The sequence below is a fragment of the Diadema antillarum genome, unplaced genomic scaffold, assembly GCF_040938485.1.
Source record: "Diadema antillarum isolate AM-2024a unplaced genomic scaffold, OU_Dant_1.0 seq00001494_RagTag, whole genome shotgun sequence".
NCBI classification, from domain to species: Eukaryota; Metazoa; Echinodermata; class Echinoidea; order Diadematoida; family Diadematidae; genus Diadema; species Diadema antillarum.
Genome location: NW_027272231.1, coordinates 374,085 through 386,501, shown reverse-complemented (window position 1 = coordinate 386,501; position 12,417 = coordinate 374,085). Strand labels below are relative to the sequence as shown.

At 43.0% G+C, this 12,417-nt stretch overlaps 1 pseudogene; it reads right to left on the bottom strand.

Annotated features, from left to right (window-relative positions):
* Nucleotides 1-301: 301 nt before the first annotated feature.
* The window catches only part of LOC139710024 (uncharacterized), a 52,654-nt pseudogene continuing 40,538 nt past the window's right edge, over nucleotides 302-12,417 (bottom strand).

Below are 12,417 nucleotides of genomic sequence, written 5' to 3'. Positions count from 1 at the left end.
GCTTCAACTACTACCTTGTAATTTCACTAAATTGTCCTACATGTCATCCCAACTTACCCCAAATCATCCCAACATCAAGATGACATGTAGGAGGTTAGGGAAGGTTTGGGGGGAATGCATACTCATATCTTCCATAAGAACCCAATGTGTATTTTTCATTATAGTCAGGATTAGGGAGTTTCTTTGACATCTCACTGTGCTAATGAGAAGACAGAACTATCCTACTCTTTTTTTTTTTTCAAGGGTGGAGTTGGATGGGGTGTTCGGTGTCGCTAGTAACAAAACGGGAGACGGGAGCACATCAGTGGTAGGTGTACGCATAGCGACGGTCGAGCTTGGGGTGACCCCGGATGGGCAGGTTGGGAGAAGCCCCCTGGCTGTGGCTGGTGGTTGATGTCGAGGAGGCCGCCGAGGCGATGGCGCTCATGGAGCCGGAGGGGGAGACGGGCGTGGAGTTGGGCGCCCAGACCGACGGCTGGCGGAGGGAGAGTGGGTCGCTCCACTGCGGCGTCAGGGCGGCGTGGATGTTGAGATGCTCCCGGGAGGAGGAAGGGGAGGGGGACGGGGACGGGGAGGACGGCGGGTGCCAGAGCTGGTGGCTGCTGCCCCCTCCGCCCATTCCTGGGGCTCCTATGCCGGCTGCTGGCGAGTTGGGGCGCTGCCATGCTATCTTGGGAGGCCAGGTCTTTGTCCCATTCTTGTCCTGTAGCAGGACAGAAATATCAAGATTACTATCATGGACTATCAACACGTTAATTCCCCACAAAGCAACAACGAAATCACTACCTTTTCCATCCACAAATCCTACCATTACATGTACAAACTTTATATGTCCTGAATGGAGTTTTAGCGGTGGCCAAAGACTGAATTTAGCGATTTACCTCCACAAACACAAACACACACACACACACACACACACACACACAAACAAAACACACATACACACAAGCGAAAATTAAAAAACAAAATGAACACAGAAATATCTCTGACTAAATTTAGGGCCCCAACCTTCGAAACCCAACTCTAGAAAGAGCTCACCAAACATGAAATGCCAGCAACGGCAACAAATACACTAACAGCAAGAAATGCAACTATTCCTCTGACCTACAAACAAGGAAGGATACGTGTGAAAACCATCAACACTTTACAATTTTCTGTTGGACCCCAACAACAAGATGTGACTCACCAAGGGGACCACTTCCAGATAATGCATACTGGGCTCTGGGCTGGCGGAGAACGGCTTGCCGTGTAGCGTGTCCTCTCCGCTGCTATGTCTTCTTGAGTAACAACGTGCATTAACAGATCCAGGACCACGTGTTCGGAGAATTACCAGTCACGTGTGACAGAATGGAAATGTTGGACCGAGTCCAAGGATAAATGGACGGAGAAATAAGGTAAACATTTGAACAGAGATTGTATTCATGACTCTCTTTATCATATGTGTATTACACAATACCTACAAAGATTCTCACTATCATAGGGGCACACTGCTCATCATGAAATATGGAGTAAAAAGTACCACTGCATTGTGTCACTGCTGAGTGTTCAGTCTTTGTCAACCAGCTTTGGATATTGCGCTCAGACAACATTTATATCATATTGGATGGCTATGAACAGGATACTAGGGAATATTGCACTCATCAAACATGAGTGCAGTATTGGCCCTAACGTGTGTAATATTCCCTAGTATTCCATGAATTAATGCCTTTCAATATAATTATTATCATCTACATTGCATAATCATTACCATCGATAATCATATGTAGAAAAAGCATGAACTGCACACAACAAAAACAACCATACTTCTACTCATTTTTTAAGTTGACTTGGCACTGAAAAAGGAGTAGGCCCTATGCAACTGCGTATGAAGCAACTAGTTAAATGTTTGTACGCTTGTAAATTGTAACAAGATTTTGCGCGCTAGTAGAAAGTGTTCGCACACTCAGCAAGCGCTTGCGCAACAGACGAGACAAAATATGGTGTATTATAAAATGGGTTCAAGAATGTAGCCAATAGGAAGCGCTGAAATGAGACACACCTCCTTCCTTTACTTCAGTACAACTGCACTGCCTGTAATCCTATGGTAGATTGCCGATCGTCTGTGCGCGCGGCGGCTCCTTTGATGAATTGCATGCATACGCGTACGCGCTGTCAATCCTGTAAACAACTTCTAGCCGGCCTTAACCCTTAACCTTGTGCATAACATATGTGGCGTACGTACGTATACTGTACTATACGTACACTTTGTACAGTACAGTAGACCAAGCGTTATGGGACCGGACGCGTACATGGAGTCACTTTGAAGAGCAAATCCAACGATTTAGCAGGTTAATTCTCACGCCGTTTTCAGAGTATGTTGTCTATATGAGGAGTCTATATCAAGTCTTTAAGGTAAAGGGTGCATATTCTATGTAAAATAAGTAAGTTTTCATGCGGGTGTCCGGAAACCCAACCCCCCATTATACTTATACACACTGTACTGTATGTGCGGGACTTCCGCGAGTGCGACGTGCGTAAAAGTTTGGGACGAACATCTTCGGACGTCTTGACCCACAAAGGTACGTGAAAAACGCTGAAAAATGATGTTAGTTTTCGAATTTTCGACCCATTTTATAAAACAAATGATGCACAGGATTATTTCGTGGCGTTAACGCACTCTATCCTGTGCATCATTAGTATATTATTGAATGGTCAGTAACAGTGAATTGTTGAAATGTCTCACCTCCTCGAGACAGGAGCCAAGAGGCTAGCTCCACCAGGAGAACAGTGCACCATGGAGGCCAGGGAGCTGGGGTTCTCCCCACTGTTGGAGGCCTCATCACTGGAGCTGCCGGAGTCGTGGGCTGGGTTGGACCAGGTGCTGTTCAGGTTCTCATTTCTGAAGGGGTACCATAGGATTAAATGGATATATCAAGAACATGACAGGAGTGGGTTATATCTCCTTCATCGGCTAGTCCAATGGCTTCGGATGACGGTAAAAATGGTGGGTGCTTCTTTAGTCCCCCTGGTTGATAAATGTACTTGCATCCTTTGACAACTTGCTTTTTTTTTCAGGCATTAAAAAAAATATAGGTGCAATGGTCAATGGGTAAATACATCAGAACTTACAAACATGAAAAAAAATCTGGTTGGAATTGAAGGGTAATTCTCAAGAGATTGTGCATACCTGAAGGTACAAGAGACATGTTTCAGAAACTTATGTCATCACAAGAGATTTGTTCATGTCGGCAATGGTCTCTCTGTCTTTCTCTCTGACGCAACATGTCAATAAGGCCAAAAAAAAAAAAAAATTGTTGCATTGGCGTCACCCGCCCGACCCTAAAAATTCCGCCGACCCCATGTTTTTTTATTATTTTTTTTGCTATCGATATCAAATATCTTGTTGATTGCGATCGCGATCGCACAAACCCGGAAGTGGAAACGGCTCTGGGGATATCGGATGTACGAGGGAAAGATCTAGCGCCTCGCATAAGCCTCGCTTGATCAGTACGTCATCTGTTTCCAACACAGACGCATACTCTAACAAGATTTATTCAGTGTATACCATAGTTATGGGTAAACTCGGCCTAGCGGGTAAAGTCCGCCCCCAGCGCGCGCAGTACAACTTCTTGTACTGCGCGTGCTGGTGGTCGACTTTACCCGCTAGGCAGAGTTTACCCATAACTACGGTACTTAGCATTCAGACTGCGATGTATTGTGCACAGTTTTGCCATAGGTTTCTTGTGTGGAGAACTTACACGAATCTGTATATGTAGGACTGTAATAGAGATCGCCGTATGCGATGAAAAGATCGTACATATGGGTCAATTTGCATCTATCTTATCTAAGTCAAAATAGTAAAATATGACGAGAAAACATTCAGGATAGGGATTTCAACATCTTTAAATTCTGTGAAGGGGTATAATTCCAGTAATATCAGCCTCATAAATGATTTGTAGAATAGATGAACACAGCACATTTGGTGCAGCAGTTGTAACTGTTTACTGAGCTGAGCACGAGTTTTACACGTAAAATGCAGGTAGAAAAAAAAAAGAAAAAATCCGCCCGACCGACCCTATTTGAAAATCTCACGTTACGCCAATACAACCTTTTTTTTTGGGGGGGGGGGGGGCCTAAGCATACTTTGTGCTTTTCATGATTCTGCCACTATCATATTTGATACCATGCATTCTTGTTTGTCTGTTTGTTTTTTTAATGCAAATTTTGTAAACAAATTATGAAAGTGGAAATAAATGAAATGAAACGAAATGAAATGTCCTCCCCAGATTAAACAGAAAGATGGAGATAAAGAGAGAGATATTGTTGGTGCTCACCTCTCTGTGATGACATCACTGGTGGGCCATGTCCTGCTCATGGGCCCTTCCTCCTTCACACTGCCCACACTCCACTGCTGCTGCTGTTTCTGGTGGGGGCGGGGCGAGAGCTGCGGCGAGTGGGCCGCATGCGACTGGCCGGGTAGGTTCAGGTTGTCCGAGTAGCGCTTGGAGCGCTTGCCCAGGTAGTTGGAGGCCACGTAGGTGGCAAAGTCTACGTCGTTGTTGTTGTCGAATGTAGCGATACCTCCCTGCATCATCTCGTTGAAGAGCTGTTGTTGTTGTTGTTGCTGATGTTGTTGTTGGTGCTGCTGCTGCTTGCTGCTAAACTGGGGGTAATGCCGCATCGACCACATGCCCATCTGCTCCTGGAAGCGGTCTATCAGGTCTGCCTCCTGGAAGGAGGGGTTGTAGTTGCCGAAGCGGGATGAGTTGATGGCATTGTCCACTCCCTCACCACGTCCCCAACCACCCATGCCTCCACCAACTCCTCCGCTTACACCTCCTCCTCCTCCACCGCCTCCTCCGCCCTGACTGCTGGTGCTACTGGAACTGGAGGTACGGGTCACGCTGTCATGCACAGGTTTGGCCTGAGGGTCCAGGTGGGCCTGCGAAGAGGTGCGAGCCCGCACCCCCGACAGCAGGTTGACCAGATCCTGCAGGACGGAGTCTGATGCAAGACCCTTCTTCGTTCTTGTCAGATCTATAGTTGAAAATAAACAAAAGCACAAGTACAAGATGATTCAGATTTAATAAGATAGCACGAAGTTTTCATGTATCTACGTAAAAGTACACACACTAATTACAAAATGTTATAATCTGCACAAACTGCTTTAAATTTTGACCAACTAAAGATGCAGAATATTCAGACTAGCCATCATCAAACTGGTTATCAAACTATTTTTGTCATCATCATTGTCAGACCATCACGTTCATCATTTTCTAAATTATCACACTGATAAGAGTGACCACTGTTATCACCATTGTCATCACTATCATCACTATTACTATCGTTGTTACCACTATCAATATCAGTGTCATGTCACTATCATCACCAACATGTTCACTATTAACCAAGTTATCAAATCATCATCATCATCATATTGATCATAATCACCATCATCACCATCATCACAATCATCACATCATCAAATCATCATTAAATCATTACCAAGATCACCATCATCATCAATTATCCAGGTCTGCCAACATTAGTACATCCAAATCTGGGGGATTCCACACAGCAATCAGGGAGATATCTGTGTGTTACATGCATTTCAATGGGCAAAAATAATTCCCAAATTAGGGAAATTTGAATATCCTCTTATTCAAACATGAACAGATTATGACATTTTCAGGGAGACTCCTGCAGAATCAGGGAGACTTGGCAGCTCTGAATTATCACCATCATCATCTTCACCATCATTATCATCATAGGGACTGTTGATCCCCTCACCATGCTGCCTCATGATGGATGCTTCCCAGTGGTTCTTCTCCTCCGTGGGGCTCGGTTCGGACGTTATGGTAACCGTTGGACCGACCATCACCGGGTTCCTATACTCGGACTCTCGTGTGCTGGCCTTATCTCCCTGCACGGGGAAGTTCTGCAAAAAAAGAGTACCATGAGAAAATCTCTCTGTACACATGCCATGCAGAAGTATCAATAGAAATAAAAATATATACTTTTTCCTACTAAAAGGAGAACTTAACTGAAAAAAAAAAATGGTCCAGAAAACCGCTAATACCTCACATTCCATTTTTTTTTTTCAGCCACCAAATTTTGACCGTAAGTATGGAAAACATTAATCTCCACTTAAAAATTTCAGGTCGACCTAAATGACATATTTTGGTTCATTACAGAGAATCCTAATCTGCATTTTTTTTTTGTAGGTTTTGAGCTGGGCAGTCACATTCAAATGAAAAAAAAAAAAATGAAACTGAGACACCAACCATTTTGACAGTCTTGGTCTCTGTGTCGGGCGTTTCCTTCTCATAGAGGCTGCTGTTGGAGGACATGGTGGAGGAACCACTAGAGATGGATGGGGAAGAGAGGAGGAAGGCCTCTTTGCTGCACCCACTGCTGCTGCTGGTGGTGCTGTGGTTGCCGGGGCTCATGGCGGCTGCCGGCGCCGTCTGGACATCCAGGTGGCTAATGGGAAGGTAGAAGGCGCTCTGCGGGGTCGGCGCGGCCGAGACGGAGGCGGCGGCGGCGGCGGCCGGGTGGTGCACGGAGGACTTGCTGATGGGGACACGGAGCCGGAACTTGGAGACCAGCTTCTCGATGGTGCGCTTCATTCCGCCGCTAGAGGACAGGCTCTCCGTCGGGGTAGTGGGGGTGAGGGGCGTGGAGGAGGCGCTGCTGGTATGGGGGCCAGTCACCGTGATGGTGATGTCTTTCTTGACCAGTTTGATTTGGATGAGAGGCAACGAGCTTCGTCTGAACGGTGCGGAAGAAAAACAAAACAGAATGCGGTCAATGCTGGAAATAACATCGTCCACACTGTCATTCAATCTTTGAATATGTTCAATCTAAAAGACCTTAAAGGGACTGTACAGTACTGGTTGAGGTGGGGATTCATGTTTTGAAAATTCCTATTAAGTGAGATAATGAAAAGCCTCTTATGAAATATGAAAGAGCATGTAATTTTAAGAAGGATTCAATATTTATTTGATGAAAATTGGTTTTCAAATGGCTGAGATATCTAAAAAAGTGCTAATAATAAAAGGCGACATGCCACAACTTTATTAGGATCTCTTTGTTTCACGTTGTTTTGGATATCTTAGCCATTTCAAAACTGATTTTCATCAAATAAACTTTTGATACCCCTTAGAACTGCATGCTCTTTGACATCTCATAGAGTGGTTTCTGAATATCTCGCAAAACGTTAAAAGCTAAATCCTTACCTCGACCAGAACTGTACACACCCTTCAATTTACATGGTAACTCATGGTGAAATCATGAAATTATGTCAAAAACTTTGAATGTAGCTCAAATGCCTACATGGAAATGAATATTCTGGCCTAATTGGATTATTGTTTGCTTCAGAAAAATATGCCATTGATTTGATCATCAAAATTTCATCTTCAGGTGATATTCTCGTTGACAGGTATTACCCATATGTACATAATATTCTATATTCCTTTGAGTGAGAATGACAGCCATATACATTTTTACCAGCATCTACCCCTGTTTTTCACATGGCAGTCTGCCATAGATAATCTTTAGTCCATTGAATCAAATACTGGGGGCAGCATATAAATATGTGTGAATTCAAATTTTTTTCTTACAGACAATAAAAGTGGCAATACATAATGTGGAAGACCATGCTTTCACGGATGGTTTGGAAAAGTCTCTTGGAAGAAAATTTTGGCCCACTGCCCTCACCTTCTTTCCAAGACATCGATCAGGTCCACCTTGGCTGTATACACAACCTCACAGGCCCCAAGCTCAGCTTGTGGCTGCTTTTTCTCCTGGGCACCCTTGCCCTGTGCCTGACCCTGTGCTTGACCCTGTGCCTGGGCCTGCCCTTTGCTACTGGGACCACCCTCCTTGGACTCTGGACACGCCCCCTGGAGACCAGCTCCGCCCACCATGACCAGGTCCCAGACTGAGGGTACCTCCACGAGTATGGCGCTCTCCTGCGAGGTGATCTGGGCATAACGATGGTACGGTTCCGGCACCTCTGCTGCCCTCGTGGTCACCTGTGTGGCGTCAAATGGAAAGGAGGAAATTAGAGTGGAATTTACTACATTCGAAAGACTTGAGGAAGAAATTTTATTTCCTTTACAATAACTGACTTTGACTGTATTACATCGATATTGAACATTTGCATGTTTGCTGAACAAATATCCAACACTACCCATAGCTATATATGTGCTAAAAACACCTTATTTGAATTGCCTCACTAATGGTTATTATCATCATAATTATCACCATCACCATCAACACCATCATTATCCTAATCATCATCACTACATGTACTACTATCATGCCATAATGTCAAACAAAGATTGATATGGCACCCAATGGATCTTTTTTTTTTTTTTTTTTTTTTGCTACTAACAGACACACTCATAAACATGTGCCATAACTGTTTTCATCTAAAAAATTCCTGACCAATAAGCAAAAGGACAACATTTTGTGAAAAATGATGCCATGTCAAATCACAAGATTAAAAATGTTATCAGTCCCATGCATTGAATTGGATGTCTGTTTGTAAAACCTGTTACAATTGCTCAATCATCAACTACAGTTGAACCTCTCGTATCCGGACAAGTCGGGACCGGGGCTCATCCGGATAAGGGATTTGGCCGGATACGGGAGACTCAATGCTTTATACATGTACATATACATACACATGTACTGATGTAGCCCATTGTAGTACTACATGTACAGTAGTAATGTGTATACTGCAACCTTTTCATTGTTACATTTGGGGATGTTTGGGGATGTTAAAATGTCTGAAGGTAAGCAATTTGGAAGGAAATTTGATGTAATATATGTTAATCATGTTGGAAGTAATATGTAATTCATGTGACAATGTGTTTGTGTAGGAGTTCTCAAGGAGTTGGGAATCCCCCTTTCCTCCCGTAATTATAAAAAAAGAAAAAAAAATCACGGCGAGATTGCGTCCGTATAATAGAGAGATCCGGATAAAGGGAGGCCAGATAAGAGAGGTTCAACTGTACATCAACAAGTAACATGTCTGCTAAAATGGTGCACCTGTCTTCATTTATATCTACACATATTATGTATGGATGAAAGTCTGAGGCAGGCAGGACAAACAAAGAGAAAGTTATTGTTGTTGTTGGTCTTTTTTTTTTTGCACCTTGTTTCAACTTTGTTGTCAGTTGGTTTGAAAGCACTGTGAGATGAGATGTCAGGTTGCACAGGCATGGTTGCTAAACTTTGTTGTCCTGCAGTGCTTCCATCCCGAAACAAAAGCTCCCATAACAGCATCAATACAGCGGATGCCATAATTGGAGCCAACAAGCCTTGGACATACATGCATAATCAAAACCACAGTAGCACGCTCAGAGAGGAATTGAACTTAAAACCTTGTGATCCCAGCAGTCGGCGACTCTTTCTTCTTCTGTGCCAACTTCTACACATGTCATGAAATGTCCTACAATGTGGCCACTACCACCACACTCAACCTAATCGGCAAATGCTTGCCAACACTCACCACGTAGGCCCGGCCGAAGAGCAGCTGCACTGCCGTCTGACTCTGGAGATGGGCCAGCGCTGCACAGGCATGGCTGATGACCTGAGCCGCGACAGACTGGATGTCGATGATCACGTCCAAACGGGCTGCGATGTCTGTCACAAGATTTGTCACCACTTTCTGCAAATTAGATTTTTTTTTTCATCAGATTAGATTAAAGAGACATGCATTTGTTGGAGCATTACAGATTGAACACGAGTTGTCTATTCACGATCAGTGATGCATACGACAAATCCGCTAATAACACTCAAGAGATTATCCCATCAAAATAACCATTCTACAAGAAATGTTTTGCACATTTCTAAAATCTGGAACCAAAGTGAGGAGGATAACAATTAGTAGTTTAGAGTAATTTAAAGATTTCACACCTTAATTCGGACTTCGGATATTGAAATGTCTTCGTAGTCATATCAAATCACACGGTTGTGAACTACTGGCAATCCCACACATCAAATTTAATGTCTGTTTGTCACAATTGCCATAATTAAAGACTGAACACGAGTTGTCTATTCACGATCGGTGATGCATATGACAAATCCTCTTTCCATCATAATCACGAGGTGAGTGACGTCATGGAAAAAAAATACCTGTGTCCTCTTATCTCTGCAAAGAGGATTGATCTTTGGCATTGCAATATAAAAATCACTATCCATGTTACTCTCATGACTATCAGTGTGTTTTCTGGACAGTTTTTGTATTTATTTTAGTAATTCTTTCAATCCTGCTCTGTCTCATGCTTCAAGTGTCTCCCTTGTACCTCAAAATGAAGGTAATAAATGAATTCATCAAATAGATATTCTGCATTATATTTAACCTTTTACATGCTACATGAATTTTTCTTGTTCATAAAGTGTGTGTGTGTGTGTGTGTGTGTGTGTGTGTGTGTGTGTGTGTGCGTTTATATAAAATGAGTGTACATATGACTCATTGGCAAAAATGTTTAATCTCATGTCTTGTGATGTAATTCTCTCATGACTTGTCACTTTAAGTTAGAAGGCTTTTCCTGGGACCAGTCGCCTCCCTGTGCCCCCTTGATGATTTGAAACTGACGTCTTCTAACGTCAACTCCCTGCTCTCCTCGAGGAAACTGACCATCTTGTGGGTGAAGTCCTCCTCGGCACTGGACGTCTGCCTGCAAATCGTCCCGTCCACCTGCAGCGTCGTGTTCCGCAGCTCGCGGCGCACTGCCTCAAACCATTCCTGCTGGTTTATCTGCAGCTGTCCGCTCGCACCTGGAGAGGTGGGGGGGGGGGCAAGAGGTAGACAATGTATATAACTCACTGAGACACATGGACTACGATCACTGACTTCTATAGGAAGTATCTGAATATCTCATTGGCCCATTCACAATATACATACAATTCTCGGTATTGCCAATACCTGGGTGCCGCGCCTGCATTATGGGATAGCTCAAGGGACAAACTTGTCCTGGTTTTGGCTGCATATACATTGTATGCACTCGTGTCACGTTCCATCCTTATCCAGGGCTATGTTTTGTTGAAGATTTTGTCACTTTCCATTATGTGACCAGCACATTGAAGCCTTGCCGTAGTGAACCATGACTCTAGTGACTGCAAATCAGTAAAATTTTGAAGTTTTAAACTCTTTATCTAGCTTAATTCTAACTGAAGAAAACAGCAGCAATGAAAGAAAAGCAGACGAAAATCGCATTGAATCGTATGGCAAGTGACAAATACTCCTGAGGAATCCCACAGTGCATCTGTGACACGGCTCTGCAGCATGAGTAGAATTTTTTTTTTTTTTTTGCATTGGCGATACAGACAATTGAAGCTGCTGCGCTGCCATGTTACCACACACGCTCTATGAGGGCATGCACACATTTCCAGCAGAGATTGTCACAAAGATCACATGACGTCCAGAGCCTCTATACAAAGTGTATGGCGATGCGCTTGGTAAGATGGAGGCATGGTTGCTTCAAGTGATTGGCCAATGAGATATCCAGATGCATCCTATAGCGATCAGTGACTACAATAGATGAACACCACTCTTCGTTCGGGAAATTGTACATTGTACATATATAGCTGGGAGTTAAGCTACTATAGAGAGCATTCTCTCTCCACGTTGTTGCCACATATTTCACTTTCTTTATGAGAAATTTCCAGTCCCTTCCCATTTAGGTACAGTACCTGAAATTTCGCTGCATGATTAGTTTAAAAACACTCTCCTTTTGTTGTACTACAGGGTGTGCTGAAAGAAATCTTCCTCATTTTCAGAACACTTGATGATCCACGCATGTATTACTTTGTAGAAAAAGAACATCACTCACCGTATCATAAGGGTTTCAGAACTAATTTGAAATTCATGATTGATCAACTTGAATATCAAAGGGACTGTACAGTACTGGTTGAGGTGAGGATTCAGCTTGTAATGTTTTGCAAGATATTTAGAAACCACTCTATAAAATGCTAATGAGCATACAATTTTAAGAAGAATGAAAAGTTATTAGATGAAAATCGGTTTTGAAATGACTGAAATATCTAAAAACAAGGTAAAACAAAGAGATCCTAATAAAAGACATGGCCTGTCAATTTTATTAGGAACACTTTTTGGGATATCTCAACCATTTCAAGGCCAATTTTCATCAAATAAATGTTGAATCTTTCTTGAAATTACATGCTCTTTCATATTTCATAAGAGGTTTCTCACTATCTCACCAAAAATGTTATAAACCTGAATCTTCACCTCAACAAGAACTGTACAGTCCCTTTAAAGGTAGGGAATCCCATTTGCATGCCTTAAATGAAGAGTTGTATAAATACAGTGGTATGTTGAAGAGAGTATCATTTTAGAAACTCCCATAAAGTATTGAAAGTGGAAGGTAACATTTAGTACATTTTTTTGACCGTTAGATTTTGAAT